This window comes from Scyliorhinus canicula, chromosome 1, assembly GCF_902713615.1.
Source record: "Scyliorhinus canicula chromosome 1, sScyCan1.1, whole genome shotgun sequence".
Classification (NCBI taxonomy): Eukaryota; Metazoa; Chordata; class Chondrichthyes; order Carcharhiniformes; family Scyliorhinidae; genus Scyliorhinus; species Scyliorhinus canicula.
The window spans coordinates 59930249-59945171 of record NC_052146.1 but is presented as its reverse complement, the minus strand read 5'-3'; positions in this window follow the sequence as shown (position 1 = coordinate 59945171).

Sequence of the window (14923 nt, the reverse complement as noted above, 5' to 3'; positions counted from 1 at the left end):
AGGTAGTATTGAGGAAGCAAGGGGGCTGCAGAAGGATTTGGACAGTCTAGGAGAGTGGGCAGTGAAGTGGCAAATGAAATATAATGTGGAAAAGTATGAGGTTATGAACTTTGGAAGGAGGAATTTAGGTACAGACTATTTTCTAAATGGGGAAATGCTTCGGAAATCAGAAGCGCAAAGGGACTTGGGAGTCCTTGTTCACGATTCTCTTAAGGTTAACGTGCAGATTCAGTCGGCAGTTAGGAAGGCAAATGCAATGTTAGCATTCATGTCAAGAGGGCTAGAATACAAGACCAGGGATGTACTTCTGAGGCTGTATAAGGCTCTGGTCAGACCCCATTTGGATTACTGTGCGCAGTTCTGGGCCCATATCTAAGGAAGGATGTGCTGGCCTTGGAAAGGGTCCAGAGGAAGTCCACAAGAATGATCCCTGAAATGAACAGCTTGTCGTATGAGGAACGGTTGAGGACTCTGGTTCTGTTCTCGTTAGAGTTTAGAAGGATGAGGGGGGATCTTAATTGAAACTTACAGGATACTGCGAGGCCTGAATAGAGTGGACGTGGAGAGGATGTTTCCACTTGTAGGAAAAACTAGAACCAGAAGACACCATCTCAGACTAAAGGGACGATCCTTTAAAACAGAGATGAGGAGGAATTTCTTCAGCCAGAGTGTGGTGAATCTGGGAAGTCTTTGCCGCAGAAGGCTGTTGAGGCCAAATCACTGAGTGGCTTTAAGACAGAGATAGATAGGTTCTTGATTAATATGGGTACCAGGGGTTATGGGGAGAAGGCAGGATAATTGGGATGAGAAAAATATCAACCATAATTGAATGGCGGAGCAGACTCGATGGGCCAAGCGGCCGAATTCTGCTCATATGTCTTATGGTCTTATAAAAGAGTGTTTTTCACGATGGCAGCCAATGACTAATGGTGTGCCTCAGGGGTCGGTGCTATGACTACAACCTTTCACAATATACATGAACGATTTGGAAGAAGGAACTGAAGGCACTGTTGTGAAGTTTGCAGATGATACAAAGATATGTCGAGGGACAGGTCGTATTGAGGAAGCAAGGGGGGCTGCATAAGGATTTGGACAGGCTAGGAGAGTGGGCACAGACGTGGCAGATGGAATACAATGTGCAAAAGTACGAGGTTATGCACTTTAGAAGGAGGAATGGAGGCATAGACTATTTTCTAAATGGGGAATTGCTTAGGAAATCAAAGCACAAAGGGACTTGGGAGTCCTTATTCATGATTTTCTTAAGGTTAACGTGCAGGTTCAGTCGGCAGCTAGGAAGGCAAATGCAATGTTAGCATTCATGTCAAGAGGGCTAGAATACAAGACCAGGGATATACTTCTGAGGCAGTATTAGACCCAATTTGGAGTACAGTCAGCAGTTTCGGGACCCGTATCGAAGGTAAGATGTGCTGGCCTTGGGAAGGGTCCAGAGGAGGTTCACAAGAATTATCCCTGGAATGAAGAGCTTGTCGTATGAGGAACGATTGAGTCTGTACTCGTTGGAGTTTAGAAGGATGAGGGGCGATCTTGTTGAAACTTACAGGATACTGCGAGGCCTGGATTGAGTGGACGTGGAGAGGATGTTTCCACTTGTAGGAAAAACTATAACCAGAGGCCACAATCTGAGACTAAAGGGACGATCCTTCAAAACAGAGATGAGGAGGAATTTCTTCAGCCAGAGAGTGCTGAATCTGTGGAACTCTTTGCCGCAGAAGGCTGTGGAGGGAAAATCACTGAGTGTCTTTAAGGCAGAGATAGATAGGTTCTTGATTAATATGGGTACCAGGGGTATGGAGAAAAGGCAGGAGAATGGGGATGAGAAAAATATTAACCATGATTGAATGGCATAGCAGAATCGATGGGCTGAATGGCCTAATTCTGCTCCTATCTCATATGCTCATATGGCTGAGAACCAAATTCTCTGTCCTCGCTGGCAGTGGTGACTCACAAGGGTGAGTCCTGACCCCTGTCTCACAACACAAGGGAGAGGGTGAAACTGGGGGAGGATCAGTATTTATACGAACTGTCTCACTCATTCAGATAGAAGGGGGAGCCTTGAAGCCATTTTGGACAGGAATCAGGAGACACATTGGAAGTGGCGATGCAGGAGACCAAGTCCAGCAGGATTTCTAATTATTTCTCTTATCTTTTCCCTTACCACATGCACAGGTTGAATGATGAACTGGTGCTGCATTGCGCTGCTACTGATCTGTTGTGGGGTAACCTTCCCGTGACTTGTGAAAATTCACATTCACTCACTTCACCCTCCCTTGATAGCCAATGCAGGACCTGGTCCCGCAAAAGGAATAGGAGACTGAATTGGATAGGCCTGCGCATTTTGAATTACCCAGCCTTGTTTCTCTACAGTACACAGGATTAACTCTGCATCTGGGCCCCTTGAACAATCATAATAATAATCTTTATTGTCACAAGTAGGCTTACATTAACTCTTCAATGAAGTTACTGTGAAAAGCCCCTTGTCGTCACATTCCAGCCCCTGTTTGGATGCACAGAGGGAGAATTCAGAATGTCCAAATTAGCTAACAGCACGTCTTTTGGGACTTGTGGGAGGAAACCGGAGCACCCGGAGGAAACCCACGGGAGAACATGCAGACTCCACACAGACAGTGACCCAAGCAGGGAATTGAACCTGGGACCCTGGAGCTGTGAAGCAACAGTGCTACCCACTGTGCTACCATGCTGCCAGAGGGCGTGATGCCAAAACTAGTGGGTGGGATTCTCCATTTGCTGACGCCAAAATCGGGAAGCGTGATTCGGCCGAGAATAGGTTCCGATGCCAAAATCGTAGCGGGCACCGATTTGACGCCAAATTCTCCGTCACTTTGACAGTGGCAGCAATGTGTTCCGGAATGCAAGTCCCGTTTGCATATCATTATCGGGCCTGATCTGGTATTCTCCGGGATCTCCATGATTCTCCTCTGATGGGCCGAGTTCCCGACCGCGGTGTTCACTTGTGCATTTAAAAATTGTGAGGCTGATGAGAGAGGGAGAGGGGAGGTAGGATTCGGGGAGAAATTATGGTGGGCTGCTGGTCTGGACACTGGCTAACGAGGAGGATGCGGGGTGAGGATGGGCAGGACATGGGGGCTATGCAGGCACAGGAGGTTGCATGGCGTGTGCACCACGCCTAGTGTGCACGGGACACTCTGATTGTCTCCAGTTGACTGATGGGGGGGGGGGGGGGGGGGGGGGTGGGGGGGGTGGGCGGTGGAGTGTGGGTGGGGGCTGGTGGTGATGGGAGGGTACTAGTCAGGGGCACGGACACCGCATTCCACCCCCACATCCCTTCACTCCCCCCACCCCGCCACACCCCACCTTCAACTCCCTCCGTGATATCTGCCACACCATGGGGTGGGAGCCTGGATTGGCAGTAACAGCGGGTCTGGTCCATGGGATGGAGGATGATGATAACCCGCTCTGCTATGAGCCCTGGTGCACTCCTGCCGACGGTCACACTTTTCACTGTCTATCTGGGTGATTCCGGTGTGTGAGCTGGCGATTCCATCAGACAGTCCCAGTGAATCCCCTGGGGTGGTGATGGTGGGGACGGTCAGGAGGGTGTGGAACCCAGGCCACCCACAGGTTCTGCCCATTCCCCCCAACATCAGCCCTTTCCCCCCCTGCTCCGGGCCAGCTCAGACCAGCCCGCCCATCGTCAGAACACCGCGGCAGGTTGTAACGGTGGCAGATTTGTGCCCTCGCCCCGATAACTAAACTGAGCTCTGCACCCGTACCAACTTAACTTTATAGAATAGAATTTACAGTGCAGAAGGAGGCCAGTCGGCCTATCAAGTCTGTACCAGCCCTTAGAAAGGGCACCCTACTTAAGCCCATGCCAGCATCCTATCCCTGTAACCCAATAACCCCACCTACCCTTTTTGGACACAAAGGGCAATTTATCATGGCCAATCCACCTAACCTCCACATCTTTGGACTGTGGGAGGTAACCCACGCCAACAAGGGTAGGACGTGCAGACTCCGCACAGACAGTGACCCAGCCGCGAATCGAACCTGGGACCCTGGAGCTGTGAAGCAACTGTGCTAACCACTGTGCTATCGTGCTGCCCACTTTCTGGATTTAGAGGCCCTAATGCTGCGCTTAGGTGGTTTCCCAGATGGTGCAGCAGGAGTGGAGGCAGGCTGCTGTGATTCCTGCCCTGCAACCTGGGTCCCCATCAGCGGGCATGTTCTGGGGCACGGGGGCCTGGATGGGCTCTATCACCGCCTCCTCCCTTGGGGTGCCCGATGTCCCCCGAGCTTCTACAGAGGAGCGGGGTGTGAGCAGAGCTATCCCCTGTGGCTCCCCCGGTACCTGGTGCTGCCAGCCATCGAGGCCCACTCTGGTCTCGACCAGGGCATTCACGCTCGCGGCCATGGAGCACAGGGAGTGGACCGTTTCCGTCTGGGATTGCACTACATCACGCTGTGGCTGTCCCACCATGTTCTGAGTTTGTGTCACATCAGCCAGTGACTGCTCCATTTCCCTCTATGACTGGGCCACCTCCCTCTGTGTCAGCGCCTGAGCAATGCCGCTGACACTCCCAGCCATGGCCTGCTGTGACGGGGCCATGCTCAGGAGCATCGCTGCGATTTCCATGGGGCTCTGGGACATGGTCACCTGTGAAACAGCTACCCTGTCCAAGGCTGCGGGCACAGAATTCCCTAGGCCTTGGACATGCTGATCCACAGCCAAAACCGTCACCCCCAATGCCTCCACCGGGTACATCACCTATGCGCATTGTCGGCATCACCTGCTGCTCCTGCACGCATTTGGACTCCTCCAACTGCACATCTAGGTGCTGGATGATCAGTAACAACACTCATGCAGTCCCTGGTTCTGCGATTGCATCTCCACTATGGATGGGACTGTCTGTTCCATAAGCTCAAGACTCATCTGGACGAAAGCAAGTTCCTGGGTTCGGCCTGCCCTCCGACTGTCCGCCCCGCCGGGAGATCCTATCTCGACTTGCTGGAGCGGAGCAGCTGTGCGGTACGCACCAGAGAATATCCCAGGGGCCTCTTCACTAATGTGCCCAACCGAGGTGATAGTCTCTGGGATGGTGGAGGGTGTTGGAGACAGCTGTGATGCAAAATCACTGTCACCCTCCAACGCGAGCTCCGGGGTGTCCTGAGTCTACGGCGGTGGGCTTGTGTCCTAGTTGCTCTCAGCATCACTGTTTGGCTCACGGGGGGGAGGGGGGGGGGGGGTTGGTGGGGGTTGGGGAGGTGGAGCTATGGCACTGGCTGGGGGGTGGGGGATGCCAGATGGACCCACCCCATCTCCAGAAATTCCTGTGAGACACAAGGCAAGACGCAAGGGAGGAGGGGTGGTGGTGTGGGTGTTGTGTAAGGTGAGGGTGAGGAGGTGGCATGGGGACGGTGTAGAGTGAGGGTGGGGAGTGGTGGTGTAGGGTGGGGTGTGGCGGTGTGGGGGTGGTGCAGGATGAGGGTGTGGGTGTGAGGGTAGTGGTGTAGGGTGAGGGTGATGTGGTTGTGAGGGTGGTGTGAGGCTGGTGTTGTGGCGAGTGTGGTTGACTCTCGTATCATGGGGAACCACAACCAAGCGGGCTCTCACTTCCTCGCCCCTGGCCGAGCTTCGCCTCGGCGACCTCCCTTTCTTCTAGGCCGCCAATCACGTCCAGTGCCCTCTGCTCGGCCAGATTGATGGGCCGCATGTCCGGCGGTTCCCCTCCTGTCTTCTCACGCAGCCTTTTCGGCCGTGGCGGCTGTTATGGGTGCCGGCTTGTGGTGCAGGGTGGGTGTTTGGCGGCCCTCCGGGTTGGGAGGTTCGGGTTATAGATGTGTGGACAGGGGCTGGTGCCAGGGGCACAGTGTTACCTGCTCACTCTGACCGCCCTGAGGAAGTTATGCAGTTGCTTTCAACACTGCTGGCCGTTCCAGACGGTGTTGCTGGTGGTGCTGACTGCCTCTGCCACCTACGCCCAGGCATGACGAACGGCAGCAGCTGGCAGCCTTTTATCCCAGGCTGGGGTACCGGGTTCACCCCCTCTCATCCACCGTGTACAGGAGGGTCTCCAGCTCGGCAACGGTGAAGGGTGGAGCTGCTCCCCTTGCTGCCATCTTGTTGGCTGGGATGGTGTGTGTGGGGTGTGGAATGTGTATCTGCGGCTACAGCTTGTCAGCCTCCTGAGTGTCAACGTGAAACAGGTGAATCCCGCACTGTTTCTCATTAGAATCGATTGTGTTCCACATGGCGCCGGTGCTAGCCCATTAACAGTAGCAGAATCGGTCCAGGTGTGGCACCAGTTTTGCTGTCATGACATCTCAGAAACGGAGAATCGCGCCCAATGTCTTTCTTGAACTGATGCGATTCAGAACATGTGCTCTATCACCTTCATTGTCATTGACCTCCTACTAATCTATTTCCCCAATTTTTCAGTGGCGACAAAGAGATCCTGTAGTCTGCAGTCCAACATAGAAGTGGGAGGACAGGGTTGCAGCCTCATGAAGTGCCAGTGCCACATTAGGAGTTGCACGATGACAGCATGCCTGATCTCCTGCCACCCCCTCCACTAGTTATCTACCAAGATGCCGAGTAGGGTCGCCAACTGTGATTAAATGTATTCCTGGAGGCTGCATCACATGACTTGTCCCTACTCTCTAATGATCTCTTGATGTGCTGCCTTGCAACGTCAATTTGAAAGTGAAAATGTTTCATCACACAACTGAATGATTCTTGACTATGGGCCAAACGGCCTTTTCCCCCCACTTTCAATATTTTTACATTTTGTAACTTTCAAAGAAAATGACAAAAAAACAATATTTTTTTGATATCCTGATGATTTTTCTCCAGGATTGCACACAACAGTGTTTTGGAGATCGATCGTCAATACCTGGAGACTCCAGGTCAATCCTGGAGGGTTGGCGACCATATCAGCTGGGGCAGATTAGCTCAGCAGCAGCCAACATGGTCTCATCGTACAGCTGGCCCGACTCAGGCTTACGTTTTTGGAGGCCACTGACCACCAATATTTTGGAAAAACTAGTCCCAGCATCAGCTCATCTATTTCTTCGACCATTTGTCAAGCACGCTGAAAGACCTTTTCCTTTGATGATGTTTTCTGCAGAGTGGATGTGACACATTCAGGATGGGATATGTGTAAATGATGGGTCAGCAGGTCGAAGTCTTTTATTGGTGAGGAAATGGTCTCCTTCGAACGATCATCGAGGATGAAAGTAAGCAGAGGGGGAGGCGGGAAAGAACCACTTCCAGGGATTGATGGCCAACAAGATGGTGTCACCTTCCGGTGGCGACAATGCGGAGCTAAGCCGCACGTTCGGCAGCTCCCGCTTTTTTTGGACTTTCGGGCTCTTTGAAGAGCCCGCAACGGTGCTGTTTCAACTTTTCCCCCGGGGGGAAACACAGCCAGTGTGCCCAGCAGCCGGTGGATGGACTGGACTCGCAGTGGAGCGTTCCAAAAATCGGTTTTACCTCAGAGAATGGCGAGAGGCAGAAAAGGCAAGATGGCGGCGGGAGGGGAAGCAGCAGCGGCATGGCATCTGTGGGCACGGGAGCAGCAGGAGCTGCTTCAGCGCTCTTTCAAGGAGCTCAAAGCCAAGATTTTGGAGCCAATTAAGGCCTTGCTGGACAAATTGGTGGCGACTCAGATGGCTCAGGCCGGGGAGATTCGGGAGCTGCGGCACAAGGCTTCGGAGAATGAGGATGAGCTTTTGGGCCTGGCAGTGAAAGTGGAGTCGCACGAGGCACTGCACAAGAAATGGCAGGCGAGGATGGAGGAGCTGGAGAACCGCTCCCGCCGGAAGAATCTACGGATTTTGGGCCTCTCGGAGGGGCTGGAAGATTCGGATTTGACGGCCTATGTGGTCCTAATGTTAAACTCGCTGATGGGTGTGGGGTCGTTTTGTGGTCCCCTGGAGCTGGAAGGCGCCCATCGAGTGCTGCAGCGGAAGCCCAGGCCGAATGAACCTCCCAGGGTGGTGCTGGTCCGTTTTCACCGCTTGGTTGACCGGGAGTGCGTGTTGAGGTGGGCGAAGAAGGAGAGGAGTAGCAGGTGGGAGAACACGGACGTTCAGATTTTTCAGGATTGGAGCGCGGATGTGGCGAGGAGAAGGGCTGGCTTCAATTGAGCGAAGGGAGTGCTCCACAGGAAGTGGGTGAAGTTTGGCCTTCCACAGCCGGCTCGCCTCTGGGTCACGTACAAGGGCCGCCAGCTCTATTTTGACTCTCCGGAGGAGGCCTGGGCTTTTGTCCAGGCTGAGAACTTGGATTCGGACTGAGGACTGGGGAGCTGGGGGTAAATGTACTTTGCTTGGAGGCTTTGTCATCTTAGGTATCCTTTCGCCCATAGTGGCTGTGTTTGCTGATGGTTGTGTCCTGTTTGTTTTTGCCATTTTTGCTATTTTAGTTACGGTTATTTGGGTTCTTTCGGTGTTTCTTTGGGGCTGTTGGTTATTTATTGTGGTGGTTTTTTTTGTTTTTTCCACTGGTGGGTTGGGGAGTAGTTTGGGGTCCCGGTGGGTCATGTGTCCGTCTTTTTCCTGCGTGTAGGGTCGAGGGGCGGGGTTGGAAGAGCGGGCTTTCTTCCCGCGGCGGAGGAATTGGGGGCGGGGCCGGTGCTGGGAGGGAGGGATTGGCGGGTGTGTTGCATCCGTGAGGGGGGGGTGTCGTGGTTATGGTGGAGTAGCCGGGGTCAGCAGAAGTCAGCTGACTCACGGAAGTATAATGTTGGGGGTAACACAGCTGGGGGGGGGGGGCCCTAGCTTTGGGAGGGGGGGGGGTTTGTGGGGGAGGAGGAGGAGGGGGGGGTGCCAGGTTTTTGCTGCAGGGTCTGTGAGGGAATGGATGGTGAAGGGGGGGGGGGGGGTTGGGAGGGGGGTTTGCCACCATGGGGAGCGAGCTTGGGGGGTTCTCTGGGCACATGGTGGGTTGAGGAGGGGCTATGGCTGATCGGCGTAGAGGGAAGGGGATGGCGGCTCGGGTTCGGTTGATCACATGGAACGTGAGGGGGCTGAATGGTCCGGTGAAGCGATCCCAGGTCTTGGCTCACTTGAGGGTGCTGGGAGCGGATATGGCTATGCTCCAGGAGATGCACCTCAGGGTTACGGATCAGGTGAGGCTAAGAAAGAGTTGGGTGGGACAGGTGTTTCACTCGGGGCTTGATGCAAAGAACCGTGGGGTGGCAATTATGGTGGGTAAGAGCCTGTCGTTCGTCGCGTCCAAAGTGGTGGCGGATAGTGCAGGTCGATATGTGATGGTGAGTGGGAGATTTCAGGGGGAGCGGGTGGTCTTGGTTAATGTTTATGCCCCCAACTGGGATGATGCAGGCTTCATGCGGCGTATGCTGGGCCTGATCCCGGACCTGGAGACAGGGAGATTGATTCTAGGTGGGGACTTTAACACGGTGCTGGATCCAGCTCTGGACCGCTCGAAGTCTAGGACGGGCAGGAGGCCGGCAGCGGCCTCGGTGCTGAGGGCATTTATGGATCAGATGGGAGGGGTGGATCCTTGGAGGTTTTTGAAGTCGGGGGGGTAGGGAGTTCTCCTTTTTCTCCCATGTTCATAAGGCGTACGCCCGAATTGACTTTTTCGTGCTTAGCAGGGCGCTGATCCCGAGTGTGGTGGGGGTGGAGTATTCGGCGATAGCCATTTCTGATAATGCTCCGCATTTGGTGGGCCTAGAGCTGGGGGAGGGGAAGGATCAACGCCCGCTGTGGAGGTTGGATGTGGGGCGTTTGGCAGAGGAGGAAGTGGGCGGTCGGATCCGTAGGGGTATAGAGGGGTATCTGGAAACCAATGACAACGGGGAGGTGCAGGTTGGGATGGTTTGGGAAACGCTAAAGGCAGTAGTTAGAGGGGAGCTGATATCTATTCGGGCGCACAGGGAGAGGGGGGCGAGGGTCGAGAGGGAGAGGCTGATGGAGGAAATGGTAAGGGTGGATAGGAGATATGCAGACACCCCAGAGGAGAGGCTTCTGAGGGAGCGGCGCAGTCTCCAAGCGGAATTTGACATTTTAACCACCCGGAAGGTGGAGGCGTAGTGGAGGAGGGCGCAGGGCCCCGTATATGAATACGGGGAGAAGGCAAGCCAGATATTGGCTCACCAGCTCCAGAAGCGGGAGGCAGCTAGAGAAATTGGGGGAGCCACGGATGCAGGTGGGAACTTAGTGCAGGGTGGAAAGGACATCAATGGGGTGATCAGATCCTTTTATGAGGGGCTGTACCGGGCGGTGCCCCCCAGGGAGGCAGGAGGAATGGACCGCTTTTTGGATAGGCTGGAGTTCCCAAGAGTAGGGGACGAGCGGGTGGAGGGTTTGGGGGCCCTAATTGAGTTGGAGGAGTTGGTGGAGGCGCTGGGAAGCATGTAGACAGGAAAAGCGCCGGGGCCTGACGGGTCCCCGGTGGAATTTTGTAAGAAATTTTCAGATTTGCTGGGCCCGCTGCTGGTGAGGACCCTGAATGAGGCTAGGGAGGGGGGGCTTTGCCCCCGACAATGTCCAGGGAAATTGTCTCTTTGCTCCTGAAGCGGGACAAGGACCGCCTTCAGTGTGGGTCTTACAGGCTGATCTCGCTCCTTAACGTAGATGTCAAGTTGTTGGCAAAGGTGCTGTCCAGGAGGGTGGAGGATGTGGTCCCGACGGTGATTCATGAGGACCAAACAGGGTTTGTAAAGGGGAGACAATTGAATGCCAACGTGCGGAGGCTCCTGAATGTTGTGATGATGGCGCCGGCGGCTGGGGAGTCAGAAATAGTGGCGTCCATGAACGCGGAGAAAGCTTTTGATAGGGTGGAGTGGAGTTACCTGTGGGAGGTGTTGCGGAGGTTTGGGTTTGGTGAGGGGTTCATTAGCTGGGTGAGGTTGCTGTACAGCTCCCCGGTGACGAATGGGAGAAGGTCAGAGGACTTTTGGCTTTCCAGAGGGACGAGGCAGGGGTGCCCCTTGTCTCCCCTGCTCTTCGCGTTATCAATTGAGCCCCTGGCCATGGCACTGAGGGACTCGAACGGTTGGAGGGGGATTTTGCGGGGGTGGGGGGGGGGGGGTCTAGGACAACTCATCGCCGCCGACTCATCGCCGCCGACTCATTGCCGCTGACTCATCGCCAGCCCAACTCATCGTCAGCCCAACTCATCGCCAGCCCAACTCATCGCCAGCCCAACTAAAAATTGAAATTCATGGAGTGCTCAATAAAATTCGGTGGATATTAAAAACATCTTTATTCAAAATCTCAAAAATTAACGGAGGTGAAAAGACTTATTTTATGTTATGAGAAATACCGTGTAAATATTCAATAGGAATCCTTTCATTAAAACTTTGGACTATCCTAAGAATGCGGTTATTAGTATCTAGGTATCTTTTTAATTTTGCTGGTGGTGCACTGCCAGCTATAAGCAATTCCAAATAACAGTCTTGTCCTTTTTGAACTTTTCTGAGTGCATTAATGAATTTCCATATTGTAGGATGTTCCATCCCTAATTCCATTTGTAGTCTTCTGTTTGCTGCTTCTGCGTGGTTGTTGGTTTTGTCTTCATGATTTAAAGTTCGAACATACAAATTCCACATTTCCATTGGGAAGAGTGGGGCACGTCTGCTATTTCCGCGTCTGTTTAACTGACCTATATAATTGTTTTCGAGCCAATTCAGGATTGGCATATGCTCTCTAGATAATTCGTCAACTAAGGCATCAATATAGGAATCTATATTTTCGACAGGGACAAATGCAAGAGCCAGTATCATCTTGACTTGTAACGAAAACTTGTTGTCGTTATTATAACGAGAAGTTAGACCCGAAGCCGCAATGTGCTTCTGCACATTTTGACTAAGGTGAAAGAAGCACCCTTTTAATTCTACGTTTGGAAATATTTCTTTGATTGTACTAAATGCCGCGAGTTCAAAATCACATACAATTGATTTTGGGTTTACGGTGGGCTCAATTTCTTTAATCATTTCAAATAACCTTGAATATGTAACTTTTTGCTTGTTAGGTAAAAGAGCATAAAGTACTGGGATGACACCTCCGAATTTTTGAGCCAGTACAATATACACCTGAGAAAATAGCTTCGGAGCTATCTTAAAGGTTCCATCTACATACCAAACTTCTGATGAAGCCAACTGTTGCAACCAACTTCTCCTTCCAAACAGCAAGATTCTGCCTTCTCCGGGACCACTGTCTTTTAATAAAAAATCTTCTTTCTGGTTTGGCTCCGTTTCGTAGGTCGCATATTCATCAGGGATTGCTAATTGATGAAGGTCAATTGGGTCTGGCGGAGGGACGCTAATTTGATTCCGTTTCCGTCGAATTGTTTTCTTCAGAGCAGACGCACACGGTAGTGATCCTTGTTCCGCTTGGGAAACATTCGCCAAAACTTCATTAATCAATACACTTGGGTTTTCCATTGTCTCTTCGGCTCGGGTTTTAATTTTTGTAGTCGTCCTTGCCACTTCTATTCTTATTGGTGAAGAGTCATGGGTGTGAGTATTTATGAATTTCACTACGTTTCCAAATCTTGTGTGAATTCTTGCTTTGCATCTGCTGAGCTGTTCACATCGCCAAAACATCAAATCGCCTTCGGTTTTACTGAATTTATCAAAAATGAACAAAATATCCATTATGAGAAAACTTCTCTTTGCCTCGCTGACTTAAAACTTGCTCCATTGTAAAGGGTTTAAAATTGGAAGAATTTAAAATTGAAGTTCCTAGAAACGGTAATTTGTGGATCCAGTTAGTCGGTAATTACTTGTTATGTGGAGGAACAGATTTATTTGTTGACAAATAGGTGTGTTGGTAATTGAGTTATTTGTGGATCTAGTTAGTCGGTAATTACTTGTTATGTATGAAGACGCTTTGCGTTGGTAATTAAGTAATTTGTGGATCTAGTTAGTCGGTAATTACTTGTTATGTATGAAGAGGCGTTTTTGTTTTTATTATTATTTTGGGCTGGCGATGAGTTGGGCTGGCGATGGGTTGGGCTGGCGATGAGTTGGGCTGGCGATGGGTTGGGCTGGCGATGGGTTGGGCTGGCGATGAGTTGGGCTGGCGATGAGTCGGCGGCGATGAGTCAGCGGCGATGAGTCGGCGGCAATGAGTTGTCCCATTCCTGGTGGGGGTGGGGGGGGGGGGGGGGGGGGGGGAGCACTGGTTGTCGCTGTATGCAGATGATCTGCTGCTGTATGTCTCGGACCCAGCTGAGGGGATGCCAGAGGTGCTGAGGATACTTGAGGAGTTTGGGGACTTTTCCGGATATAAGCTAAATGTGGGGAAGAGTGAGCTGTTTGTCCTGCACCCGGGGGGTCAGGAGAGAGAGATAGGGGAACTCCCGTTGAGGAGGGCTGAGGGGAGCTTTAGATATCTTGGGGTCCACGTGGCTAGGACCTGGGAGGCTATGCATAGGAGGTGGGATGCGCTGCCGCTCTCGTTGGCAGGCAGGGTCCAGTCGGCTAAAATGACGGTGCTCCCGAGGTTTTTGTTTCTTTTCCAGTGCCTCCCTATGCTGATCCCGAAGGCATTTTTTAGAAGGGTGAATAAGTCGATTCTGGGGTTTGTGTGGGCGCGGAAGGCCCCGAGAGTAAGGAGGGTATTTTTAGAGCGAAGAAGGGAGGTAGGGGGCCTAGCGCTGCCCAACCTGTGTGGATATTATTGGGCGGCGAACGTGGCGATGATTCGCAGGTGGGTGACGGAAGGGGAGGGTGACGCATGGAAGCGACTGGCGGTGGAATCCTGTGCAGGTACGAGTCTGGACGCCTTGGTGACGGCTCCACTTCCACTCCTCCCGGCAAAGTACTCCACGAGTCCGGTGGCGGTTGCGTCTATCAAAATCTAGGGACAGTGGAGGTGGCATGGGGGGGGAGTGAAGGCCTCAGTTTGGGCCCCGATACGGGGCAATCACCGTTTTGCGCCAGGGAGAACGGGTGGGGCATTTGGGAGTTGGCATAGGGCAGGCGTCAGACAGTTTGGGGACCTCTTCATGGATGGGAAGTTCGCGACTCTGGAGGAGCTGGTGGGGAAGTGGAACATGTCCCCTGGGAACGCCTTTATGAATATGCAGGTCAGGGACTTTGTTAAGAGGCAGGTGGAGGAGTTTCCGCGGCTGCCGCCAAATGGGGTGCAGGACAGGGTGCTTTCGGGGATGTGGGTCAGGGAAGGGAAGATCTCGGCTATCTACCAACTGATGCAGGAGGAGGAGGAGGCCTCAGTAGATGAGCTCAAAGCGAAATGGGAGGAAGAGCTGGGGGAAGAGATTGAGGAGGGGACGTAGTCGGACGCCCTGGAGAGTGAATTCCTCCTCCTCTTGCGCACGGCTCAGCCTAATTCAGCTGAAGGTGCTGCATAGGGCTCACATAGGGCCGAACAGGCGCCGGAATGTGGCGACTTGGGGCTTTTCACAGTAACTTCATTTGAAGCCTACTCGTGACAATAAGCGATTTTCATTTCATTTTTCACATGACGGGGGCAAGGATGAGCCGGTTTTTCGGCGGGGAAGACAGGTGCGGGAGGTGTTCGGGAGGCCTGGCGAACCACACCCATATGTTCTGGCTTGTCCGGCCTTGGAGAGGTTTTGGAAGGGGGTGGCGGGGATTTTGTCGGAAGTGGTTGGGTCCAGGGTCAGGACGGGTTGGGGGGTCTCACGATCTTTGGGGTAGCTTTGGAGCCGGGAGTGCAGGAGGCGAGAGAGGCCGGCATTCTGGCCTTTGCGTCTCTAGTAGCCCGGCGCAGGATTCTGTTACAGTGGAAGGATACGCGGCCCCCGAGTTCGGAGACCTGGGTCAACGACATGGCTGGGTTCATCAGGCTGGAGAGGATGAAATTTGCTCTGAGGAATTTGGTACAGGGGTTCTTTCGGCGGTGGCAGCCCTTTCTCGATTTCCTGGCGAAGGGGTAGAGAGTGGTCGGTCTCAGCAGCAACCGG